Source organism: Rhinolophus sinicus, chromosome 3, assembly GCF_057876585.1.
Source record: "Rhinolophus sinicus isolate RSI-liver-muscle chromosome 3, RSI-T2T, whole genome shotgun sequence".
Classification (NCBI taxonomy): Eukaryota; Metazoa; Chordata; class Mammalia; order Chiroptera; family Rhinolophidae; genus Rhinolophus; species Rhinolophus sinicus.
The window spans coordinates 79,009,545-79,036,913 of record NC_142503.1 but is presented as its reverse complement, the minus strand read 5'-3'; the positions used below and the strand labels follow the sequence as shown (position 1 = coordinate 79,036,913).

Here is a 27,369-nt window from a genome sequence, read left to right as displayed (position 1 = left end):
TAGGAAGCAGATACTCAGGCCCCACCCAGCGGCACTGGACCTGAGTCTGCAGCGCAATGAGACGTCAGTTGGTGCTGATGTCGCTGGTCAGGGACCACCTTCTGAGAACCACTGTCCTAGGACCATCTGGGGAATCTACACACCTGGAGTAACCTCCTGGGGTGTCTTCCTATTAGGGGAGAAGAGGTTTTCATTTCCTTGCTGGCAGAGACCAACGGGCAGGACAGCACACTTGGGCTGGAAAACTTCCTTCCCATGTGTTGCTAACAGCTGTGTCCCAGGTCCGGCCTGCCCTGAAGCGGCACTTCCTCTCCACCTCCCTCACATCTGCTCAGGCCTGCCCCTCCCCCTCCGCCGGGAGGCTTTCCAGTGTCATCTGTCAGGCGCACGGAATCCCATCTAGTTCTTATGGCATGGTCACAGCCAATCTGAACTATGTGATATAACATAGTAGGACCTGACTGTCCCATGTTATATACAAAATCAGAATGAATAGGAATTGTCCAAAATTTTTACCAAGTCCACCAGGAACTGCATAATTTCAACACCAGTGTTCCTTGGAAACACTGTACTTTTCCCACATGTCAGGCCGCAGAAATGCTTGCCATCCTTTTTCAGGATCTGTAATCGGTAAACCTTCTTATTGTTCACATATACCAAAGAGTTTGTCAGTATCTCTCTTGCTGACAATTTTGCTAATAATAATCTTCACTGATATAATTTATTATCTTTTTAAAATCTATGATAGCAGTATTATCTATAATATCCCTGAAGGAGGATTTCTCATGCTAAGGCTGATCAAACGTGCCCCCAAATCAAAATCCTTGCAAGGCATGTTAGATGTGGTAAAATGTCACCATGAAACTGGTCCACACACTCTGACGTGCTCTTGATATAGGAAAAGGCTCTGCAAAATATTAAAGATAATGCTGGGGGGACGGGGGAAGCAGCTTTAAGGCAAAGAGACAACACAGTAATTACAGATTTATGCTCTACTAAAACACATCCTCCTGACTTTACATTTATTGCTGTGGGAAAATTTCCCTTGCATTATGCAAGGTCTTCAGAAAAGCATCGGTTGCATAAAATGAGACCATGACATAGATGAGAATATTTTAGTGCTCAGATCACTGAAGCCAAAAATGTATCCTGATGTGTCCAACATGATTTCTCCCATGGTTATGGAACTGACCCCTCCCCTGGGTGAGGGCTCACACTCCCCTTTTGTCCCCTGGGGCCCCACACATCCTATTGCATACAGTCCACACCCAGTAATGTGATATTCAACGAGAGAGCTGCTTTTTAACTTGTTTTCTGTTCTTATTTTTAACTCAGGCAGTAGTTTTTGAGCTCTGGCTTGGAGCAGAGCTCTTGCCCACTCTGCTAAATGGGTGTTTTACTTCCCAGTGCCTCAGCTTCCCATCTTTGCAAAGAGACCTGCCCTCAGCCTAACTGTCATTGCTTGGAGGGAATTGGAGGAAGGAGCCAGACGGTGCCCTGCAGAATGAAGAGGGGAAGGGGCCTCAGCTGTATCTCCAGCTGTGGGAAAAGGTGTGCAAGTCTATCCACTCCTGGGCCATCACAGGCGGGATGCAGCCATCAGATTCCTTTCCCCTCTGCAAGATCTGTGGCGGGACCTCTCCAGCAGTGGGATATGTAGGGTTGTATCTCAGGACAGAGGATGGGGTTCGCTCTGGGGTCTCTCTAGGAAGTGACTAGTTGAAACTGTGAGCGATGAGTTCTGAGTGTGAAGAGGTAAAAAAAAAAACGTTGAGGTCGGAGTGGTGGGAAACACTCCCACTGGAGGATGGAGGGAAGGAGCCAAAGATTATCAGAGAGGTGGAGTGACAGGAGCCCGAAGGGACAGTTCTTTTGTCTCCTCCACTCCTCGGCCCCCACCCCAGCTGGGGGTTCACAGAGGCCAGGGGAGAAGTGCTGAACCATATGACATTGCCGTTTTTTAGGTACAACATGGTTAACTGTTGGCAGTTTCATGTGTAACCTAGAACTTCCTCGGGGAAAGGCATGGGAGGGAGAGTGCAGAGCCTCTGAAGTTGGCCTTTGGCAGGAGACAGGCCGAGGGCTGGTGGTGGACAGTGACGCTGAGCTGTAGGGGAAGCTCTGTCTGTCCCCAACAGTGGGGGAGGAGGTGTCGGCTGGGCAGTGGGCTTCAGAAGTGACCCTGACTCTTTAGATAGTAGATGCGAATGACGGAGGGGATTATTCCTGTGAGCTGCCTTCATAGCACCACTGCCCTCCTCACCCTGCTTGGTGATTTGTTTTCAGATGGGTTCCAAGTGTCTCAGTCCCCTATGGGTTCCCAGCACCTCACCTGGGTGCCTGACACCCAGTGAAGGATCCAACATATGGTGACTGAATTCAAGCGGACGCCTACAGATAATACAGTATTCCTATGGAGAACTAGTAACTGGGAATCTTCAAGAGTAAGGAATTGGATAAAGTATTTCCTAAAATTATTGGGCCACAAAATATGTTGTTCTCATGGAGCATTTCCCAGGACTTGTGTTTCCCAGAATGTATTTTGGTCATTCAGACAAGGGTTGAGCTGAACTATATTGATGCATCATCTATGAACAAGAAATTAATAGTGTAAACTAGATTACAAGATAGAAATAATACTTAGAAGGAAAGAAACTGTTTCCAAAGACCTGAGAACTATTTGAGAAGCACCAAGTACATATAAATAATTGATATAATATTAATAATAATTTAATTATTCATTAAAATAGGTTCCCTAAAGATATGGATGAAGCAGGAGGCGATCAGCCTCGTTGGAGATATATACTTGAAAGTAATAGGACTACATTAGTTCAAATACATTCTAACTTTTCAATAATTCAAACTAGTTCCACCATTTTATTCTGTAAAGATTTTAATCTATCGATTTCATTCACTAATTCATTTGAAAATACGTGAAAGGTACTGTTCTCGGTATCTGTAAAGATGAATCCGGAAGGGAATTTACCTTCATGGAAATGTCTATGAGAAGAGGTGCTAAGCCAGGTAGACTGGATTCAATGAATATTCTTCAAAGTGGAACGTGGTAAGTGGTGTATAAAAGACACAGACCAAGTGCTCAGAGCTTCTGTAAGGGGGAGGCTGCGTCCAGCGGTGGGATGAGACGACTTTGCGCAGGGAACTCTACCTAGGAAGGCAGGCTGTTGGTAAGAAGGCGACGAATGACAGGAGGAAAGAGCGTCCTCTAGTGGGCACCACGGATCACGTTAGGACACTCCGGCGTCACGTTTGTGCAGTCACGTAGCCCAGATCTGAGGCTTGAGTCCGTAAGTGAGAAGGAGCCAGCAAGTGTGCGCTCAGAGGAGTGACCGGGGAGCAGCGCGGGACGGTGAGTGTGTGAGAGGTAGAACTGACATCCCCACACCCAGAGAACGGGCTGTAAGAGGCTTTAATGGAGACTTAAAATGTTTTGGAAATGGGAAATCCTCAGCTTGGTTCTGTCTGCTCTGCTGTTAACGTGTTCCACCAACCCAGACCTACGAGTAACCAAGGAGGTCCTGGCAATAGGCACCAAGTGATTTGCCAAGTGAACGAGCTGGAAAGCGCCCTTTGGGTTCATGCTACTTCAAACAGGGCAGGAACAAAATAAATGAGGCCAGGTCATTTCAGTGTGGGGACATTGGGAAACGTCCTGGCAATAGCATGTCAACCTCACATTGGGTCATTACTAGTGGAAAATGGCTCTGAAGAGGGGCCACCACGTGAGTGGTATATAAGCGAGTGAAAAACAAAACACGGTGCATGGGTTTTCCATAGACTATAGCCAGTATTTCCACCGTGACTAAACACCTACCATGTGTTGTAATGTTCATATCAGCCCCGTGCATTATATTAGCTCCATTTTATACCTTGTATAAGGAAACCTAGGCTCAGAATGGTCCAAAAAACTACAAAAGGCAACCTTGCAAGCCAAAGATAGGACCTCAATTAGAACCCAGGTCCTTTTAACTCCAAGCCAAGGCTCCACAGGAATCACACTTTTGCCAAATAAACATCAATTCTCCACCTTCTCAGACACTTGGGTGCCGTGTGGAGATCAGAGAGCGGGGATAGGAGAGGTGGGCACCTCCCGGTACTAAATCTGTACTCACAGGGCCACTGTGAAGCTCAAATGTGAAAGTACATTTTCAAATCTCAAGTAAGGACTTTATGAATAGGCGCATTTTGATTAACGGATGAAAGTGTTGCAGGACCTGTGCAAAAGATGGTTCCTTAGAAAACAAAACAAAAAAACAGCAGAATTGGGACAGCCAGGCCATAATGGGAGGGATGCAGGAGGTGACCCTGAAAGAAGCTGGAGGCGCTAAGAATCAAGTCCTCAGGCGCTCCAGTTTTGCCTTAGGTCATCTCCAGGCCCTGACCATGTGGGACTAGAGCCCCCTCCACAGCTGTCTGTCCAGCTGGCCCTCAAGCTTTGAGTGTAACTCCAAAGGCGAGGGTGAGGCCTGCCTTTGGAGGCCCTTCCTTCCCTGATTACGGCTTCCTCAGGCTGCCCACACACAGTCTGTCCTCCCCGGCCTGGCCCCGGGCCTCTGGCCAGGCACTAGGGCTGATACACAGCTCAGAGCCAAGGCCAGCCCCGGGAACACTGCTGAGGGATTGGGTCTGGGTCCATGAAGTTGTCCTGCCACTGAGAGAGAAATACATCCAAACTAATGCCAGGGAGCCATCCTTTCTCTGCTAGCAGAGGGGTTCTGTGTCTCCCCATAGTCTGCCCGATAAATCAGTTCGAAGACACCAGCTTCGAGGCTATAAGGGGGCCCTGTTATCACAGGCCAAACTCGGAGTCAGTGCTGCAGGATTTATGTTCTAGTTCATAAATTCTGGTTGATCGGAGCATGTCCTTTGCTAAAGCCTCTCCAGCAGGAGCTGTGCACGAAGCCACTGCCGTGGTTCGGAGTCTTTGCTCCTGTCTCCAGGCCAAGGCGCGGGCCCGCAGAGAAGGAACTTCTTACCTAGCAAACCACAAACTTCTGGGTTGAATTTTGAGCGTAAAGAATATTGGGGGAAGGGAGGAAAGAGTTCTGCCTAAATTATCCAGACAATGGACCCTGCCTACTGCTTAGCTTAGAGGTGGAGAGTTGCTGTCCAGGGCTGCTCTAACCAGAAATGTTTCCTGGGCTCCAGACTCCCAACGGGTCTTTGGCTGGGTGTCAGCAGGTCCATGGACTTCCTTACATTGTCTGTGACACGTCTGCATCATATGTGTACGTGGCAACATGGGTCCCTATTGGTCCCCATTGGTGTCCTACAGGCTCTGTAGCTTTATTTCTTGAGAGAGCCATGATCCAAAAATAGGTAAGAATGGTTGCTCCAGGAATATAAAGCTCCTCTGTTCTTCCTCTCTGAGAAACAGTCCCTTTGCTCCCACACTTCTGTGAGCTGTTTTCTCCTGCCTGGAGCAGTAGCTGCCGACAGCGGCCACAGCATGGCTCTGGAATTGCTATTTAGCTTTTCAGAAACTGGCAGCACTTTCTCCTTGCCTCTTACAGGGGATGTCATTGCTCCCTCAGCCTCATGCTTGCTGGCCCTTCACCCTCATAACTAGGTTTCTAAAAGAGTAGAAACAGATACTCAGTTACCTCTGGGAGTAGGTACCAACTAGACAGCGGCAGGGGCCTTCTCAGGACAGAGTGCAATCTGCAAAGGGCCTCCAGAGCCTCTTTGCATTTGGCTGCTGACTTGCCCCAGGTAAAGAATGTTATGAGTTTCCAGTGAACTGAGTATGTTACATAATTTGTCTTGAAAGAAAGCATCCCCCCTGGAGGTAAACAAGAACTATCAGAAGGCTGCAGCCGTAATGGCCTGGCCAGGAGAGACATGACAACAGCAGAATCCTGAATTGCTGGCTGAGGACAGCACAAGGGTGTATCTAGACATAAAATATTTCCAGTGCAAGGTAAAAAAAACAATTTCAGAAGCCAGGTGGATTCAGGCAAAGAAGCACCAACAAGCCTGGGAGCCCTGAGACGCCTCCTTTTACAGAAGTGATGTCCTGATTGAAAGCTTGGTCAGGAAGGAAAGCTTCAGGTCTGTGTCTGGGGCTCCCAGATCCTGTCTTCTTAGCAGCTCAGTGCATCCTTACCACAGTGGTCGTCTTTTTAGGAGGAAGACTTGCAAAACAAGTCTTTTTAATAGTGCCCTCTGCTCCCAGCTCTGGTTCTTAAGGGGGGTGTGGGAAGTGGGACAGCAGCGGGCACTTCTGACTTTGGGGGTGCACTGTTATCATCCCTTCGATCTTCAGGCTCTGACAGGCGACGGGAAGGGACGGGAACGGGCTAAGCGGGGACTGAGGAAAAGAGAGAGCAAACTATCCCAGTAGCTTGTTGCCATGAGAGAATGTGAGTCCAGCGTCATCCTACAGGCTGATTTTTCAAGAGAAGCAGGAAATCTGCATTGGTATATGAAATGCTCCGTTTGTAATTGTTGTTTCAAATGTTTAGAGAGGAGCTTTGTAGGACAAACTCAGCCAGGAGCTGGCTCTGCTCTGTAATGTAGAATCTACCTATCTGAGCAACGATTCCCCACCCTCCGTGAGCACCGCTTCTAGTCTGGAGCAAGTTATCCATCCTTGTCAGCTGTAGAATCTGAGACAAGAGACGGTGAGATAGCACCCACTTTTGCCTCATGTGGCCACACTAAAAGAATAAAAGCCTTTATGCATTTGGAGCTTCTTTAAAAACAAATAATCACAAGTTTCACTATAGCATTGCTATACTGAAATAATAATTACGGACATAATTATGAAATTTCAGTCCTCTTACAACATGCTACTCTTGCCATGTCTCTGTGAAGTACCAGAGATGTACACTATTTTCCCCATTGTATGGACTGAAGCTGAGGAATGAAAAGGTTAGGGCTGCTTGGAGCCCCCATTGCAGGGTCAGGTTTAGGATTTGGATCTTGGGAGGTCTCCTCCTAATATTGCTACATGAGGCCTCCTCAAGTCCCCCAAATTCTGCAGACATTTCTTTTTTATCCCATGGCAGGATGGGACTTTCTTCCCCCCTCTTCCTCATCTTCCTTTCCTCCACGCACCCCTTCTCAGGAAGTTAGAGCAAATATTCAAAGGCTTCATTATCATAATAAGCCATTGAAGTTTTACCCCCAAGAGGGGGTCACAAGCGAGAGAAAGGGCTGTTTTGCTAGATTATTTTACTCTAAATAAACTGAACCCAAATCTTCCTCCAACACACTGAGGACCTCACCAATTGGATACTTGGATACTCACCCCTCAGCCCCCCTCCACAACTCTTTGAGCCCCAAGAGTACTAGTAATTGATGAAGAGACAAACTTCTAGCAATGGACTGTACCTACATCTCCTCCCAAGTACTACAGACAAAATCAAAGTGTTACCCACTTTTATATGGTTCCCTGAGAAGCATCAACAATATGGAGCTAAACCAGACAGCAATTAGGAGAGCTCATTCAACCTCTGCTTTAAGTACCTATATTGCTCTGTGGTTTGCTAGGATGTTACATACGATTCACAAGAAAACATAAGGGGGAAAAAATCCGTCATTGATAGTTACCGTCTATAGTCTTATGTATTCCAGCTTTGCTTTTGAGCACATAAATATTGCTCAGGGCCTTTCATTCTCAGTCAGTCAATTAACCAATCATTAACAACTGATCATCTCTGCTCCAGTCTCTAAAGGACATTCAGAAGGAGTATTAGAAATACTGGGTCCTTCCTGAATAGACAGCTTTTCCAAAGAGGACATACAGATGGCCAACAGACACATGAAAAGATGCTCCATGCCACTAATCATCAGGGAAATGCAAATCAAACCACAATGAGATTATCACCTCACACTGTCAGGATGGCTATCGCCAACAGATCAACAAACAACAAGTATTGGCGAGGAGGTGGAGAAAAGGATTGTCCGTGGGATTGTAAACTGGTGCAGCCACTATGGAAAACAGTATGGAGGTTCCCAGGAATATCACTTCTGGGCATTTATCTGAAGAAAACAAAAACACAAATTCAAAAAGATACATGCACTCCAATGCTTATTGCAGTATTATTTACAATAGCCAAGATACAGAAGCAACCTAGGCATCTATCAATAGACACATAAATAAAGATGTGGTACATATATACTCAGAATATTACTCAGAATAAAAAATAATGAAATCTTGCCATTTGTGACACCGTAGATGGACCTATAGGCTATTATGTTAGGTGAAATAAGTCAGACAGAGAAAGACAAATACTGTATGATTTGACTTATATGTAGAATCTGAAAAACAAAATAAATGAACAAAGAAAACAGAAACAAACTCGTAATACAGAGAACAAACTGGTGGTTGCCAGATGGGAGAGGGAGGGGCAAAAAAGGGTGAAGGGATTAAGGAGTACAAACTGCCCATTATAAAATTAGTCACAGGGACGTAAAGTACAGCATAGGGAATATAGTCAATAATATTGTAATAATTGTATGGTGTCAGAAGGGTATTAGACTTATCGCCATGATCACTAAGTAGGGTATAAAAATGTCTAATCACTACATTGTACGCCTGAAACTAATACATATAATATTGTATGTCAACTATAACTAAACATAAATTTATAAAAATACTGCGTCCTTTATCAATCAATGAAATATATATAGTGTGTGTGTATATGTATATGTATGTGTATGTGTATATACACATCTATATGTACACTAATAATATAGAAGAATATATAAACTGCTAAAATGTGTGACAGCAAGTTCTCCACGAGTTCAAAGAAAAGACACAAGGAGAGCAGTGAGAGCTGGGGAAATCAGGGAAACTTCCTGGAAGAGGTGATATTTGAGCTGAACTTGAGAAATGGGAACAACTTAATTAGAGCCTCAGGAGGAGGAATGACCTTGTTTTAGTTGGCTGGGAGAAATAAAAGTTCTGATTGAGTTGCAGTGGGGATGCAGAATCTTATAAACAACCCAGAGAAAACTTTGGACAATGAAATGGGGAAATAACTGTCTTTTTAGTTTGGGATCTTTCTGCATGGAGTTTAGGAAAATCAGTTTGGTAGTTGTACTCAGACTAAACACAGACCACACGGATACCAGAAAGGGTGGCCAATCTAAGTCCTGGATTGGGCAACTAATATCTGTTAAGAATAAAGAGATCTTATAAATCAATAGGAAAATAACAAAGACCTTTGGAAAAAATGGGCAAAGGACAATATTATGTATGTTGCAAAAGAAGAAAAACATAAGAAAATGTAAAACTTCATAAGGAAAGTATAAAGTTGGGGCGGCCGGTTAGCTCAGCAGGTTAGAGCGCAGTGCTCTTAACAACAAGGTGGCTGGTTTGATCCCCACATGGGCCACTGTGAGCTGTGCCCTCCACAACTAGTTTGAAACAACTACTTGACTTGGAGCTGATGGGTCCTGGAAAAACACTTAAAAAAAAAAAAGTGTTATTAAAAAAAAAAAATAAAGTTAAAAAATACAATTTGGCAAGATTAAATAAGAAGATAAAAGGTCAGTGTAATTGACAAAGGGGCACTCTCTTGCTGCTAAGAGTGCAGACTGGTACAGCCTCTTATGTTTGGTGCGCAGACTTATAACTTAGCAAGCAAGTCTGCCTTCTAAAATTTATCCTAAGGAAAGAGCTAAGAGTTTGAAAAAAAGAGTTTGTGTAATGATTTTCACTACAACACATGTATTATGGTCAAAAATTAAAATAACTTTTAAAATCTGAGACTCAAGAATAATGCATTAGAAATGTTTGTTAATATGGAAGGTTGTTTGCAATATATTATCAAATGTTTAAAAAGGCATAGAGCAGATCACATGACAGAACTGCATTGTGATCCCATTTGTGTATAAAAGTAAAATGAACAAAACTATAACAACCTAAACAGACACAAACACGAAAAAAAAAAACAAACAAACAAACAAACAAACAAACAAAAAATATATATATATATATATACACACGCATATGCATACATCTATATTTATTTCTCTTTATATCCATTGATCCATCTACCTGGATAGATGGGTAGACACACAGACACACATGATGCATACGTGTGTGTGCACGCACACACATGCATATATACAAATAAATACTTAGATGTCTAGGCACCTTAACATTCCATATCTCTAAGTAGTAGGATTATGAGTGATGTCTATTTCCTTCTCCATACTTTTTATGTTTATAACTTTTTTACAATAAGCATAATTTCTTTAATTTAAAACAAAACAGCTCAGCGTCTTCTGCCAGGAACTCATGGTAGGAGGGTGCAGAGGTGAGAGGGTGGTTCACTACGATATAAAGTGATGCTGAGGGGCAAGGCAGTTCTGAAAGGAGCACCCTATGTTTCCGGTCTAGAACTCCGCATTGGTGTGGCCTCACAGGAAGACATGTTGCTCTGCTTCCTGAGACGTTGGACTTCCCAGTGCGTATTTCAAAGAGCAACAGGTAGAGATAGAAAGAGGAGAGAAAACAGGAAAGTTAAACCTGAGGCCCAACAGGGAGATAGTGGCAAAAGGGCATAAAATCCAGCATCAAAAACTGCCATTTTGCAGACAACACCGTGGCTATCTAAACCATCTACTTATAACTGGCTTCCATGTTTCTGAAAAAGTTGAGAAATGAATCCACGTTACCGAAGGGAGAGGTATGTTCTAGAATCTCCTTCAATGGAACAGAAACATTTCAATTTAGCTCAGGAAGTTCATTGCGTCCTCTGCTGTGTTCTAAAAAAGCAAGACTCCCTCCTTCTTCTAGGAACAATGTCAACAATGACAGTATCTTACTCTTAGGAAACATTTCTTACAACCAATCATTCACTCTTTACAACAGTGTTATTATGTAGATATGGTTGGTATTATTATACCCATTCTATAGATGAGGAAACTGAGACTTAGGGGGAATAACCAGGACTTGACCTAAATGTACTGACTCTTCTCCCTAGGTAATTTATTAGAGCACTTTAAAAACAAAGCTCATTCAAAGGCAGCCATTTATTCCAAATACGCATTGCAATGCTTGATATTTAAGCCAAGGAAAGGACACAATCATGCAAATCTTATTTATCATCTTGCCTCATTACACAGTCAAATTAAAGTTGCTGATACATTGAAGTGTGAACCCAATATTTTGTTTTGTTTTGTTAATCCCACACTGGGATTTCTGGTCTATTAATCAACCTTAAGCATGGCCTTTCCTCCTCCAGAGCAATCTCCCTGGAAGGAGGAAACACACTCTTTTGGAGGAAGCGACCTCACCGGCTCTGGCTGACTGGTAACCTGAGTGTGCCCAGGATCTCTGCCCTGCACCTCTCACTACCCAAGCGTGTGTTGCCCCATCCCGGTCCCTTCCTGGCGAGAGTGTGTGTGTGTGTGTCATGGGAGGAAGAGAGGGCAGGACTTATTTCCTCCTTCATTTCACATTCTCTGGGAAAGTCTGGCTCGTGCTTCCTCACAGCTCCTGTGCAGCCCCAGCTTTGAAACACCCTGGTGCTTTTAAAGTAGCAGCCACAACCTTCAAAGCTAACCCAGGTCCAAACTGCCCTTATAAGGGTGCAGAATATACTCTCGGTTTCCTCTTCTGCTGAAAAATAAACCTGAAGGGACAAAAGACTCTTGTTGAGTGTGGAGGTCCCCAGGGTCCTATGGCGGGATGTGGCGCTCTGCCAGGGGGGTGGCTCCAGCCTAGGCAGGGCTCTGCTTGGCTTAGGGAACAGTGTTAACAGAGCTGCAGGTTTTGCTTGCTTGTTCGGCAGTGCCTCTGATATCCTTTATTTGTCTGACTGTAGCAACAATGAATCTATATGTCTTTCGATTTAATTTTTTGAACAGGCAACACATTTGCATAGTTCAAAAATAAAAATAACATAAAAATGAATTCATGAGAAATCTAGCTCACACCTTTGCCCTTGTTTCCCAATTCTCTCCCTCCCTCAGAGGGAACCATTTTTATTAGATTTTTAGGTTTCCTTCGAGTTTGTTATATAATATACTTATTCTTTCCCTTTCTTATTGAACAGGCATTCTCAACAGAGGTGATATCGCCCCCCAAGGGGGTGAAAATTGGGTTTTGGAAATAAAAAATTCTTCCTCTTTTTATGTATAAATCACAGATTTACATTATACATACAGCACATAAACAGAAAAACATGGTATTGAAATTTCACGGGGGGTGGCAATTAGGGGAAAAATGTCTTAAAAAAGCTTCTTGGGGGGGAGTGATAGTTTAGAAAAGGTTGAGAAACAGTTAGAGAAAGTATTATACAAGATACACTGCCCTGCACCCTGCTTTTCTCACTTTACAATATATCCTGGAGATCTTCCACATAAATTCATACGGATTTACTTCATTATTTTTTTGCTGGGGCGTAGTATTCCATTGTGTAGAGGTACCCTTATTTGTTTACCCAGTTTCCTATTAGTCAACACTTGGGTTGCTTCTAATCTTTGGTTATTGTAATAGCACAGTGAATAGCCTGCTGCACATGTTGAATACCTGCACAGGTATATCTGGATGGAGATGACCGGAAGTGGGCTTGCTAGGTCCAAGGGTGGATTTCTTTACAATGCAGACAGACATTGCCAGCTGCCCCTCCGTTTTGCATTCCCGACCAAGTCTGTCATCCAATCAGTAAGAAACAGGTTAGCTATTCTTTTAATGGCTTAGTCTGACCTCCTGAGGGTCACGTAAGCAGTCGCTAGGCCAGGGGCAAGTGGTCATTGAGGTCTAGGGTCTTCTCTTGGCAGGGTGTTCACAGCTCTGAAGAGGGCCATTGTGCCCCTGGTTAAGCAGAGAGATGGCCCGTTGTGACAGTATTTCAGGCAAGGAAGGGGACCCAGCGTCTTGGATGAGGAGCTTTCAGGTCATCAGAGGGAATAGTACCTGGGATGACCTCAGCCGTGACATGGGACTTGGCACCCCTCCCCCATAACCTTGACCCTCCAGTTTTGAGAGCGCAGCTCCCCGTACACGCTGAACATAACCCAACCTTGACTTTCTAGCCTGGGATCAAAGGGCCTGGCCAGGGAAGTTATTTCTGCATGCAGTATTCAGGCTGACACAATTCCCTTCCCATTGTCCTGTGCAGTCAGGGAACTTAAGTCATAGCGGCCTCATCTTCTCTAGAAAGCCCGGGGATGTGCTTCCTCCACTGCACACACCAGCAGGATGCGACAGGTACGGCACCTTCCGAACGGCCCCACTCCCACTTTAATCTGGGTCGCAATTAATTGTCAGCTTGCAAGACATTTGTGCTTAACACCTCAACCAACTCTGTGAAATTTCATTTGGTCTTTAAATGATTTAAACCAGTATAATCATATTTGCTTTCAACACAAACCTCCTATATTGACGGGTTTGAAAGCAGACCAAATGAAGCCCCTGGGGTGGCTGGCTGTTGCTTTGGGATCTATTTAGATCCCCTTCTAGAGACTGTCACCTCAGCAGGGACACACATTCTATTTCCTGGTGCTTGTTAACTGAGGTTGAATATATCACAAAATACAGCAATTTTATGCTGCATAACAATCACAACTAAGCTCTTGCTGGGCAGGATTTTGAGTCCTCTAATGTATTCAAGACTTCCTCATTTCACAGTCAAATCCCTGAATCTACCCGGTCTTTCCTGCAAAGTTCTGCAAGCCCTGGGACTCCCACCCCGCTCAGACAATGCCTTTTGGTTGAGTGAATAAATTTAAATAAACAAACATCTGCCATAACCGTAACTTCAAGAATGAAGTGGGCACACAGTGGCTCCCCTCACCTCTGCGGGCGTCCCTCCATGAAGCTGAGTGCAAGAAAGCTTTGTGCTGGCGAGAAGCATGATAGAAGTGTCAAACTACATAAATTGTGAATCATAAGTCACAGTTCCATTTGCTCTGCCACAGTGTGAAAATTGCAAATTTCTCATCAAGAAAGAGAAGAACTATGAGCGCTTCAGTATAACTCAGCTGCCATGACACTTCCATCACCCGAGAATGGATGAATTTGGAAAACTGGAACTATCGGAGGAGCTTTTCAGGTAGAAATGATTGGGCTTAGACGCAACCGAGAGCACATGGCTTGCACAGGAACAGTAAAATAGTAAAGAATTAGAGGAGAATCAGGTGAGATAGGATTAAAAATGGTTTGGAAAGAGGAACTCATGCCTTTTATACTGTAAAAGAAATCTTACAAGCATTACAAGGCTCATTTAGGTCTGATTCCCTCACAGAGAAGCGTATAAATGGCAGGATGTAGAGCCATCTGCGGGGGGGGGGGGGGGGGGGGGAAAGGGGGGGTGCTAGGAAAAATAAGAGGGGCTGGAGGCACCTGGCGGTGGAGTATTAAAACCAGACAGTCACCCTTTTGCTGTTGCTGCAACACTCCCTAGGGCAACACAACATTTTGTTAGCATAACATAGTTAGAATAGGCCTACACTGCTGTCCCAAATTGGCTCAGTTCCCTCTTTAAGGTGAAGTGTCATCAAGTTCCAAAGAGAAATGACTTGATATCAGCAGATGGCTGCTCAGGTGGACGGGTGCCCAGTCTGCAACCATGTCCTGTGCCCTGAGTCTCAGTCACAGCTGCTGGAGACAGCTGGCATCTTCTTTCCTTAAGTGTAATGGCTTCTCCCATTGCTGAAAATATCATTCTCAAAACAGTGTGCCCTCTCGTGCTCTGTTCAGGGTTATAGGAAGAGCGACTTACACCAAACAGAGTTGGCACCTCACTAGCTTGGACAACACAGGTTGAGAAGCGATGCAATACCAGGGCCTGTCTGGGCCCAGCCTGCAGCTCTGGTCTCCCCATATGCAGTGATGAAGGTACCAGTCATCCTGAAATGGGGGAGGCCTGGCCGAAAGGGCAGTTAGGGAAGGAGGGAAATACAGGCGAGTGATCACTCATCTCCTGGTTTAGATAGGCTCTCAATTGTTCATTTCATTAAATATCTAACTTAGGTGAACAGATAGTATTAAGATAATATCACATGCTTCCATTTCCTCTGGCTTCTCCTTCCGTGGCTTCAAGAGTTCCAAGTTTTTTGGGTGTTTTTCTTGTGTTGTTTTTTTGAACAAAGAAAATTTGACAAAGCAGAACATAAGGAATCTCTGGCACACTGTGTGAGGGAGAGGGGAGGTATGCTGTCTTTGTAAAAGGGTGGCTGGCATTCTTTTCTGTTCTGTTTGGATCTGTGGCTAAGGGAAGAAATCATACGAGTGAAGAGCAACAGGGTTTCAGGTCCTGGCACAAGACCATATCAGGCAAACTCATTGGGCTTCTGCCTCAACCACAGTTTTTTGCAGGGCAGAGCGTGATGACACAGAGGAGGCAGCATTCTCCCGTAATCAATTCCCCGTCCATGCTGGTGAAAACACAGCATTTTCTTACTCGTTCGTTTGTCAGACATCTTGGGCATACTGAGGTGAGAGGGGCAAAAAATAACAGAACCCAAAATAGCACAGCCTTGCGTGGGAAGGATGATAAAATTATGGCACTCTGAATGGTGACAGACATGGAGGTTTCATTTTATCACTCTATAAGAGAACGCCTTGGGAGATTTGCTGTTTCCATTACTGTTCTTTCTCCTGGTCCCCATGTTTTCCTCACATGAGTATGTACATTGTTGCATATTTTACTTCAATTTTGGATGTTTTTCCTCATCTCGTCCCACTTCAGATCCACGCAGCCTGGCTGCTCAGTGACTGCTGTGCGTCTGCCCCTGTGCAGGGCAGGAATGGCTTTCCAGTGCTGCACCTCAAGGCGCCACTCCTCAGGAGACGTCTGCAGCTCCGGCTGGCCCTGGGGCCACATCATTTAAAGACCAGGTGCGGCTGATGCCCCTTTGAAGGCAAATGTATCCCCCAAATCTGGGAAATGGGATTCCCTGGCATCTCTTCCCACCATCAGTTCACAGAAGCCAGGCTATAAGTATCTGCTGGATTGAAAGGACACTGCTGCATCTCTCACTTCTGGCCATGGCAACCGGAAGCAGCTTTTGAATCTGCATCATGCCAATTTTGTGATCAACAGGCTGTTCCTCCAGCTGTGGTCAGGTGCACAAATCCTACCTCCTATACATTAACCCCAAACCCAACCTGAAAAGCCTAGGAGAGAAAGGGACTGGTGGCGGCCTCAATCCCTCCACTCTGAAATGGGGATTTTAAGGGTCCCCACCACACCATTTGCATGTGAACTCTGTTAGACAAGGTGGGACCACCGTCTGTACCTGCACATAATGAGGCTCCACAAATATAATCTCTTATACTCACTGGATCAGGTAGGGTTTGATCAGAGAAGCAAAATTGCTGTGGATAATTTAAAATAGGATTTGTTACAGAGATCCAAGATGAGATAGTAGACAAACACTGGGCCCACCTTCTCCCATGAACACATTAAAATTACAACTAAATTATAGAACAATCAACCTGGAGAACCATCTGACATTTAGCTGAACAGAAATCCTATAACTAACGATGTTTTTAAGAAGCCACATCAAGACTAGTAAGAGGGGCAGAGACGCGACACAGGCTGGCCCCACACCTGTGTGTGGCAGTAGAGAATCAGGAGGGACATCTCGGCCATGGAGGTTCCCCCAGGAGGAATGAGGGACCCCAGACCTCCCACCAGGCTCCCCAGCCCAGAGTACTGGTGTCGGGAAGAGGAGCCCCCACAACATCTAGCTGTGAAAAACAGCTGGGATTCTGACCATTTGGGTGGGACGGAAGGCTGTGGGAAACCCAGACGTCCTCTTAAAGGGCCTGTGAGCACTCACTCACAGGCACTCACCCTGGGCTACGGTGGAAGGACAATGACTTGGGGGGTATCAGAGAAATACGAGGAGAGATAGAGTTGTGTGGCTTCAGGTTGAGGACTGGAGAAACAGCTGCCACTTTCCCTGTATGGGGTCCTTTGCCCATGCAGCCAGCAGGTGGGTGCCATCCTTCCTGTGTGGAGCCCTCCCCCATGCCAATGACCAAATCTGAATCTGAATTGTTCTGTTGAGCTCTCTTCACTCCACTCTGGTGACTCCCTGAGACCCCACCCAACTCATGCCCAAAGCCAGAGGCACTTTCTCACTTGCAGCCAGCCCTGCCTGCATTGCACTCCTTCTTGGACAACTATCAGGGGTCTGTGGGCCCCAGATGGGGAGCAGCAGCAGCTGGCCTCAGTGTGCTCTGAGACTTTTGCTGAGTAGCTCCAGGCTCAGCACTGGCACCAAACCAGAGTCTACAGCACCCTGGTGACCATAACTCTTCCCATTTTAGTGACTCTGAGACCCCACATCACCCAACTCATGTACCATATGAGGGTTTAACAGTGGCTGACTCTTACAGGAGTGGGCAGGTGGCAGCAGGCCTTGGAATGTTATGGCTTTTTGCAGAGCTACCCCAGGCCTGATACTGGTGGCAGCCATTCCGAGGTTCACAGTGTGGCCTCTCTGACACACCTCCAGGTTTAGTACAGCCAGCGACCAACCACAGATCACTTTATAGCTCCTACCAGGTAGTCACTGGCCAGTCACAAGCAATGGATGACCTGGGCCTGAACCAGAGCCCCTTCCAAGAGGCCCCAGAACTAACATACTTGGAGGTCGGCTTCAGACCGACACAGCAGAGCACCACCCAATTAGACCCACAAGCAACACACCCAAAGGGCAGTCTCAACAGGCACCAAAGCCCACTGGGGTGAATCCCAATCAGTGGGGTAAGACCCCCACATGGCAGCCTTTAAGCTGTGGACATGACCAAACCCCACAGCCAGTCTGCCTGAGGTCAGTCCCTCCCACTGACATGCCAATAGCAATCAAAACTCAACAATAACAGTAGGGCATACACAACCCACACAAGGGACACTTCTAGAGCACCCAGCACAGGTGTCCAGAGAGACTGTGCCACTGGGCCCCAAGGGCACCTCTACATAAAGCTACCCAGCCAAGACTGGGAGACATAGCATATCTCCTTTATACATAGAAACAAACACAGAGAGGCAGTCAAAATGAGGAAACAAAGAAACACATCCCCAATGAAAGAACAGGAGAAAATGCCAGAGAAAGAACTAAATGAAATGGAGACAAGCAACCTACCAGATACAGAGTTCAAAACACTAGTTATAAGGATGCTCAAGGAACTTAGTGAGAACTTCAACAAGGAGATACCAAGCATAAAAAAGGACATAGAGAAGATGGTGGTCCTGAACCTTTAATTGCTCTGGTGTATTTGGTGCCACACCTTTCACAATGGCTGGCCTGACCTTACTACCTTCTGTCTGCTCTGCTCTCTGCTGCCTTCTACTTATGAGGAAGCTGCCCCCCACCACCACCATACTCTCTCCACACAACGCAAAGATGACAACCTGTGTGATTTTGACTGGAAAGAAGTAGAAATCCTGCTATTTCACAGTGCCATTATGATGATGAAGAACTGCAGATCTATCACCATGGAGCAGCATACAGGCAACGTCTTCATGTTTAGTAAGGTGGGCAATGCAATTCTTTTCTTCCGCCTGGATATTTGCATGGGCCTGCTTTACCTCATACTCTGCATAATGTTCCTAATGATGTGCAAACCTCCCCTGTACATAGGCCCTGAGTACATCAAGTACTTCAATGATAAAACCATTGACGAAGAGCTGGAGCAGGACAAGAGGGTCAGTAGGATTGTGGAGTTCTTTGCCAATTGGTCTAACGACTGTCAATCATTTGCTCCAATCTATGTGGACCTCTCCCTCAGTACAACAGTACAGAGCTAAATTTTGGGAAGGCGGACGTTGGATGCTACACTGTTAGTACATGGTACAAAGTGAGCACATCACCCCTCACCAAGCAGTTTCCTACCCTGATCTTATTCCAAAGTGGCAAGGAGGTCATGCAGTGGCCACAGATTGACAAAAAAGGATGAGCTATCTCTTGGACTTTCTCTGAGGAGAACGTGATCCAAGAATTCAGCTTGAATGAACTGAATCAATGGGCCGAGATACCGTGTTTCCCCGCAAATAAGACCTAGCCAGACCATCAGCTCTAATGCATCTTTTGGAGCAAAAATTAATATAAGACCTGGTCTTATTTTAATATAAGACCAGGTATAATATAATATAATATAATATAATATAATATAATATAATATAATATAATACAATAAATATAATACCCAGTCTTATTTTAATATAAGACCCGGTCTTATACGATATAAGACCGGGTCTTATATTAATTTTTGCTCCAAAAGACGCATCAGAGCTGATGGTCCAGCTAGGTCTTATTTTCGGGGAAACACGGTAATATTCCTGAGGAGCAGCAGCCTGTGGCCCCAACTCACACAGCAGTGCCAGACGGGGAAACCAAGAAGGATAAATAGGTTCCCAGCCTTGTCAGTGACTCTGGTCAATCCCAGGCACCACCGAGGCCCTGCCCCTTCTGTAACCACAAGCCTTGCTCGAGGCCTCTGCCTTTTATTTATGTTTTCCCTGTTTGACTGTGCCTGGGTGGGGAAGGGTACTGTTTCTGATTTTAAAGAAGCATCCAGGGAATTGACAGGCACCCTCCAGGAAGGCCTCCACCGCAGTAGCCAACTATTTCACTGGAGGGAGATAGCTCATGTGATGGAGGAGGAAATGCTTTCCCTCCAAGTTTGGGTCAGTATGTCAAGTGCTGCCCACCACACATCTCTACTACTGTGCTTTTACTATTCCTTAGTGGACACACACAGACTACTTAAACTCTAATATAAGATGTCAGGGTACAGAGTCAACACTAAGATTTTCCCAAGGACCCTTACTTCTTTAGGCCCTTCTGGCTTGGTCTATGGCCTTCATTAGAAAATATAAAACTAATCTTGTCACTGGTCCCAAGGAGAAACCTTTAACCACAGTTTTCTCATGAAGATAGTATTGAATAATCTATTTTATGGAGGTTGGAAAGAAGGGGAATAGAGGTTTGAGACCTCCGTTTGGTTTAGGGGGCCTGGAAAAGAAAGCCCCTGGGCAGGATTGGGGTTTCACTTACCCTCCTATCTATTCTCCCACACCTAGTTAGTTATCATTTTCCATAATAAAGAGAGTGGGATATCATTTTGAAAAAAAAACAAAAAAGGCATAGAAACCATAAAAAAGAACCAGTCAGAAGTAAAGAATATAATAACTAAAATAAAGAATACACTAGAAGAAATCACCAGCAGACTAAATGAAGCAAAGCATCAAATCAGCGATTTGGAAGACAAGGTAGTAGAAAACACCCAGTTAGACCAGCAAAAATGAAAAAGAATAAAACAAATGAGGATAGTTTAAGAGACCTCTGGGACAACACAAGCATACCAACATTCATATCACAGGTATACTAAAGGAGAAGAGAGAAAACAAGGGATTGAGAACCTATTTGATGAAACAATGACTGAAAACTTCCCTAGTGAGGAAAAGAGATACAAGTCCAGGAAGTGCAGAGAGTCCCAAACAAGACGAAACCAAAGGCCCACACCAAGACACATTATAATTAAAATGGCAAAGGATAAAGCCAAAGAGAATACTAAAAGCAGGAAGAGAAAAGAAACTAGTAACTTAAAAGGGAGCTCCCGTAAGATTGTCAGCTGATTTCCCTACAGAAACTTTGCAGGACAGAAGGGATTGGCAGGAAATATTCAAAGTGATGAAAAGCATGGACCTACAATCAAAATTACTCTACCCAGCAAAGCTATCACTTATAATCAAAAGACAGCAAAATAGCTTCTCAGACAAGAAAAAACTAAAGGAGTTTATCACCACCCAACCAATATTATAAGGAATATTAGATATACTTTAAGATTAAAAAAAATTTTAAATATTAATAACAAAATGGCAATAATTGCATATCTATCAACAATTACTTTTAAAAAATGACTACTTATTTGTGTGTCTGTGAGTGTTTATATTGGCTTTTTTCACAATTGTCAAAAATGGGAACCAGCATAAATGTCCCTTAATTCATGAATGAATAAACAAATTGTGGTACATTCACACAATGGATACCACCCAGCAACAAAAAGGAATGAACTACCAATATTCACATCAACATGAATGAATCTCAAATGTATTAGGCTAAGTAAAAGAAGCCAGACTCAAAAGAGTATATATAGTATAATTTCATCTACAGGATATATTAGAAAAGGCAGAATTTCAAGGCTGGGGGTCGGGGAAGGGAATTCTGGAGGATGAAGAACTGTTTCATATCTTGATTGTGGTGCTGGTTATATGACTATGCATTTGACAAAAACTGTACACCCAAAAGTCTGCATTTTACTGTTTGTAAATTATGCCTTAATTTTTTTCTTTACTTTTTATTTTTATATTTTTATGTTAGTTTAAGGTGTACAAAATAACATAATGATTAAACATTTACACCCTTCACAAAGTGATAGCCCCCCCAAGTCTACTACCCCTCTGACATTGTATATAGCTGTTACAATATCAACAACTATTTTTAATGTAAATGGATTAAATGCTCCAATCAAAAGATAGGGTGGCTGAATGGAGAAGAAAACAAAACCCTTCCCTATGCTGCCTACAAGAGACTTACTTCAGATTGAAAGATACACACAGAATGAAAGCAAAGGGATAGGAAAAAGTTATTTCATGAAAATGGAAATGGAAAAAAAAAGCTGTGGTAGCAATACTTACACTAGACAAAATAGACTTTGAAACAAAGGCTATAGCAAGTGATAAAGAAGGACCCAGTAATCCCACTTATGGGTAATTATCCAAAGAAACCCAAAACACTACATCAAGAGTATATGTGCATCCATATGTTCATTGCAGCATTGTTTACAATGTGGATGCAGCCTGGATGTCTGTCAATGAATGAGTGATAAAGAGGTGGTACATAGATACAATGGAATATTGCCCAGCCGTAGAAGGGAATGGGTTCTTGCCATCTGTGGTGGCATGGATAGACCTGGAGGGTACTGTGCTGAGTGGAGTATGTCAGACAGAGAAAGACAGATGCAATGTGGTTTTGCTGATAAGTGGAATCTAAAGAACAAAATAAATAAACAAAACAGAAACTCATAGACACAAACAATAGTTTAGTGGTTACCAGAGGATAAGGGGGGGTGGGGTGGGAGATGAGGGTAAGGGGGATCAAATATATGGTGATGGAAAGAGAACTGACTCTGGGTGGTGAACACACAATGGGATTTATAGATGATGTAATACAGAATTGTACACCTGAAATCTATGTAATTTTACTAAGAACTGTCACCCCAATAAATTAAAAAAAAAATATATATATAGAAAAAAAAACAGAAACAAACCCATAGATTACATTTTGATGGTTGCCAGATAGGAGGGATGTTAGGTGTGTGGGTAAAAAGGGGGAAAGAATTAAGAAGTACAAATTGGTTGTTACAAAGTAGTCATGGGGATGTAGGGTACAGCATAAAGAATATAGTCAATAATATTATACTAACTATGTATGGTGTCAGATCGGTTCTAGATTTATCAGGGTGATAGATGGGGGGACTGTGGGGCAGGGTGAAAAAGGTGAAGTACAAATTGATATTTGAAAAATAGTCATGGGGATATAAAGGAAAGGGTAGGAAACTTAGTCAATGATATGGTAATAACTATGTATAGAGTCAGGTGGGTACTAGACTAGTCAGGGGGATCACGTCTTAAATTATATAAATGTCTAACCACTATGCTGTACACCTGAAATCAACATAAAATAATATTGAATGTCAACAGTAACTGCAAAATTAAAAAGGGGGAAGAAAAAGATGAAGGGGAATAAGAGCTCCAAATTTCCAGGTATAAAACAAGTAAGTCATGGGGGTGTAATGAACAGCTTGGGGAACGTAGTCAATAATATTATGATAATGTGGAACGTACTTTGTCTGATGGTTAAAGGACTTATCATGGTGATCCCTTCCTTAGGTGTATAAATGTTGAATAACTATGGTGTACCCCTGAAACTAACATACTATTGTATGATAGCTATGTTTTAATAAAAATCTTAAATAGATACGATAGGATTTGTTCGAGTTTGAAGGAGTTAGCCCTTCTGCAACGGAGGCTGCAGACCACCTAGTGATGCAGCCTCTGCAGGCTGCTGCTCCTGTGTCACGGGTTGAGCCTATAGTTACCACAGGCCAGTCCGACTATCAGTTGAGAAGGAAGCAGGGTGTGGGTTAAAGAAATGACGACCTGGAACCTGCAAGGATGAACCGAGACTTCCACGCAACATGGGGAGAAAACTGGAAGTTGCTTCTGTCTCTCGCCGCCTCAGTGCCAAGCGTCACCTGCAGGAGAGGCTGGTGCCCTGCGCCCCAGAGATACACACGCATCTGGTGCAGGACGCAGAGCAGCAGCAGATCTGGTGGGAGTTAGGAGACTGGCAGAACCAGGTGCTGCCCTGGCCACTTGGGTGAGGCAGCGCACCAGCATCGATGCGTGCCAGCTGCTACAGTGCATGACACCCTGCACCCACATTCAGAGCTTAATTGCTCCTGCTTTACCTCCGCTTTCCAAATTTTATCCAAATTATGTCATGTGGCCCATGCTCACCCAGAACCATACAGGACATGAGCTCGGGACAGTAGCTCCAGGTTAGCTAAGTTGCTCCACGATAAACTACCATAGTATGTACTCTGTGACCTTCCACCTCTGCATCCCTCACCCCCACCTGCGGAAGAAACGCTAATCCCAGTGCAATGCATTCATACACATAAACACCCATCGTGAGACTGTAAGGCCCATGGAAATAGGGACAGTGTGTGTTTTGTTCACGGCCCTAGTCCTGTGCCAATAGGTGGTCGATTTTGGTTGAATGACTCACTGCCAGAGACAATCAGAACAAACGCTGTTCTTTGCGCAAGTCTTCAGCACACTTTGTATTTTTACACCAGTCTGTGAATGAACAAGCATTTACTGAGTATCTATTTTGAACCAGATGCTGGGCTGGTACTGAGGAAAATGCAAAGAAATAGAATAAAAGTACTCATGCCCTCAAATTGTAGTCATCTGGCTTACGAGGTGACACGGATTCATCTGAAGCTAATTAATATCGGTGTTACATTTGGTAAGTGGCAGGGAGCGCCAATGAATACTCTAGCAATCCTTATGGGTCATACTTCAGGGAAGGCTTCCCCAAAACGGTGAGACTTCAGCCAGTGTGTGAAGATAGATGGAGAGGGAGACGGAGGAAGACAACAGCAAAGGAGAAGAAGTCCAAGTTCAAACGGCCCATTTGGGGCAGCTGGTAGGCCCCACCTGGATGGCTTTCTGGCTGTGTGTAGCATGTTGGGAGGTGATCCAGGATGATCCCCGCGCCCCACTGCCCAAGCTTTCCCAGCACTGAGAATGGAAAATGAGATCGTGTTGATCTTCAGTGATGATTCAAAATTTAAAATGATGACACTCACTGAGCATTTATAATAAGCAGAGCTGCTTTACCCATCACTTAACCCCAAAGCAACCACTAGGTAGTTATTATTATTCCTATCGATGAATGAGGAAACTGAGGCTTAGAAAGATGACGTGCCTTGCCCAAGGTCACCCAGCAAGTAAGTGGCCAAACTGGGGTCTGAACTCCTGCCTGTGCCTGCACCTCGATCCCTAAGCAATCCACCTGCACAGACACGTCTCCTGTCAATGGACAATTCCTCTCTAGCCGCTTCAGGACAGCCTGGTCAGGCCTGCAGTTCAGAATCCTAGAGCTGAAGCTGTTGCTATAAATGCTAAGAGACTGCCAAATGCGGCCTTTCTTCTGTCATTTAATTTCCATTTTGATTAGGGAAGGAAATACCCCAGAATCTAAACCAGCTAAATTATAAGACAATTCTGCTGCCTAAAAGGTGGCTTTCTCTAACCAGAAGGGTAGATTGGGGACAGAGCCGACATGTGGTACAACACGTTTGTATCTTAGAACGAGCACTTGGTACTTCTTTGCTTTTTGTTTCATGGGGGTTTTCCCCTGTGGATTACAGGTTTCTTTTGTGAAACATGTTTTCAGTGTATAAGTTGAAATGCATTCATTAATACGTGCGCCCAGAGAAATGATTCGCTAAGTGGCCAACCTGTGCCCGCCTCCAAACCAGTCTGAGCCCTGTCCTCCCTGTGCTGCGGGGCAGCCCACCTTTCAATCCCCATACCCAGAACTGCTCCAGCAAGGAGACGCCGCAAGGCAACGAAGCAGGAACAGAAAGGAGCTCAAGCTAGTAAATGTGTCAATGTATTTGGACTCCCTGCAATTTAGAAGCTGATTTTAAAGAAAAACTGCTTCAGGCCTCAGACTGCTGTTGTTGCCAACTGTGGCCCATGTCTACAGCTGACTGACCACTGGCTAAAAATGTGGGTCTCTGGTAGCCTCAGAAGGCCGTGATGGCTCCTTGCTGCCCCAGAGCAGAAGTCATAAGCATAATTACAGCTAATGGAGGCAGGTTGGGGCAGGCTCGCCACATCACCAGCACCTGCTTCCCCAAGGCCGGGGCCAAGGTTTGCACATGCAGCTGTTTGTTGTGAATCCCAAGTCAACAGCTGACATGACTCATTAGAAGTTCACACTCCACTGCAATCCCCTCACGCCTCTCGTGCCTTCTCTGCTATCCCTCATGCACACCCCAGCCCACCAGGGCCATGCTCCCTGCCTTCCTTGTCTCCCACCGGGGTCCCACAAACCTCTAAGGTTAATTATGCTGCCTCAAGGCTTCCACCCAGAAGGAAAACAAACAGTCTGGTTTCACTAGGAGTGAGTGGGCAGAGGAGCAAGAAATCTAGGTCCCTCCCCACAAGTCACAGCATAAGCCTTTTTCTTCAGCACTTTTAATCTGACTATGTCTCATTTAAAATCCATCTCTCTTCCATTGCCAGCCTGAGATTGGGAATGAGGATTTGTCAGACCGCTCTGCGGTAATAAGGAATACATTAATATCATCCGAGTTTCCAAAGAGATTTTTTTTTTTTTCATAAAGGGCAGTTATTTAAATAGAGTTGTTTGGAGGGTGAACCATTAACACGGTGTCCCCTCAACAAACCCTTTAAGAACCTATGAACAGAGCCTCAGTTGTTCAGAGGGGTGATTCCTCTGCACGCCTTATCTCAGGGCAATTGGAGGATGTATTCCATCTGCTCAAAGAGAGCCTGTTCTGAGGAAACAGGTGATTTGGGGAAGCTCCAGAATGGCGCCTCAGCCAGCAGGGTTATTTTGGGCCGAGGTTAAATGTGGGAGGCTAGAAGCAATGGAAGCAGCCACCTGCAGGTGGGGTCCGGTGCACCAGGGGTGTAAACAAGATGACCTTTCTTCTCTACTGCACCCCAGCCCTGGGCCCCTTGCCTGAACTTTCTTCTTTTGTGAAGACAGAAGTCTAGACGGATGGAGATAACCTTTCCAGACCAATCACAACCTTTTGCTGGGACATTTGCATGCAATTCTTATGGAAAGGTCACCCTGAGAACGCCACAGACAAAGAGCATCTTTCCAAACAACAAATGTGACAATTAAAACAAAGCACCCCTCTCACTTGATGGCACGGAAGCAGCTGGGCTCCAGGATGGCTTAGCTGGCCCCAGCCTGTGGCATTTGTTACCTGAGGAAAACAATAGCAGCTCTGTAGGCATGTCTGTCGAAAGGGCAGGAGCTGTAGCTGGCTTCCCAGTTCAGGCCAACAAGACAGGGCCATCAGGAGACTCCCCATCAACGTGGCAGGGCAGTTCCACATCTTCCCCAACACCGCTTGCACCTGCCTCTGGATTCGCACAGCACACGCCACGCTCGCACGCACGCAGGCGCGCTAGTGATACACATTGTTTTGATTTCAGAGCAGAGCTTGGAGCTTGGAGCACAGGGTAGGCCTAGAGGGTGTGGGTGCGTCTCTTTCATTCCAGTCTGAAGTAGCCAGATCGACCCTGGCTCTGTCTTTGAATTGAAAAATGTATGTTGGACTGTTAGAGCCAAAGACACGTTCCTCACCTTCTCCCAGCTTTTTCCAGTCTCCTAGGGAACCAGGTCTTCCATGGAAGTGATAGTTTATAGACAGCTTATAACTCCTCTCAAAAGACTCTCAAATGCCTATGTATGCTGGCTATATTGGCAGGTATTTGATGCTTGGATAATACTCTACTCAAAGGGAAACTGAGCCATGTAAAGCCCTTGCTGGTTATGTGGTCTACTTTTGAACCATTTCTCTCCACCCGCATGTCTCCCACACTGCTCATTGGACCAGAGAGTGGAGACCTAACCCATAAAAAGAAGCAACTGATACCTTACCAATGACCTATGACCCATATGTTTTCTGGGAGTGGGAGAGGGGGCTGGGGGGGAAGAGGAGAAAGAACTTAACCAATTGAATTCTCTTGTGTGAACCGTGAATCAAAAAAGAATTTCTTACTGGCAGGAGAAATTACTTCTGAAGAATCA

The 27,369-nt window shown here is 44.8% G+C and overlaps 1 long non-coding RNA gene and 1 pseudogene across 2 annotated transcripts in view; one reads left to right on the top strand and one right to left on the bottom strand.

Annotated features, from left to right (window-relative positions):
- LOC148758511 (uncharacterized) overlaps window positions 1–27,369 on the bottom strand; it is a 209,843-nt gene that overhangs the window by 138,426 nt on the left and 44,048 nt on the right. The window lies entirely within an intron of this gene.
- On the top strand, window positions 13,003–22,046 carry LOC109455155 (thioredoxin-related transmembrane protein 2 pseudogene; annotated as a pseudogene). Its single transcript, XR_016020568.1, has 4 exons — window positions 13,003–13,189; window positions 13,900–14,033; window positions 15,672–18,972; window positions 19,261–22,046. The product of XR_016020568.1 is annotated as a thioredoxin-related transmembrane protein 2 pseudogene (transcript).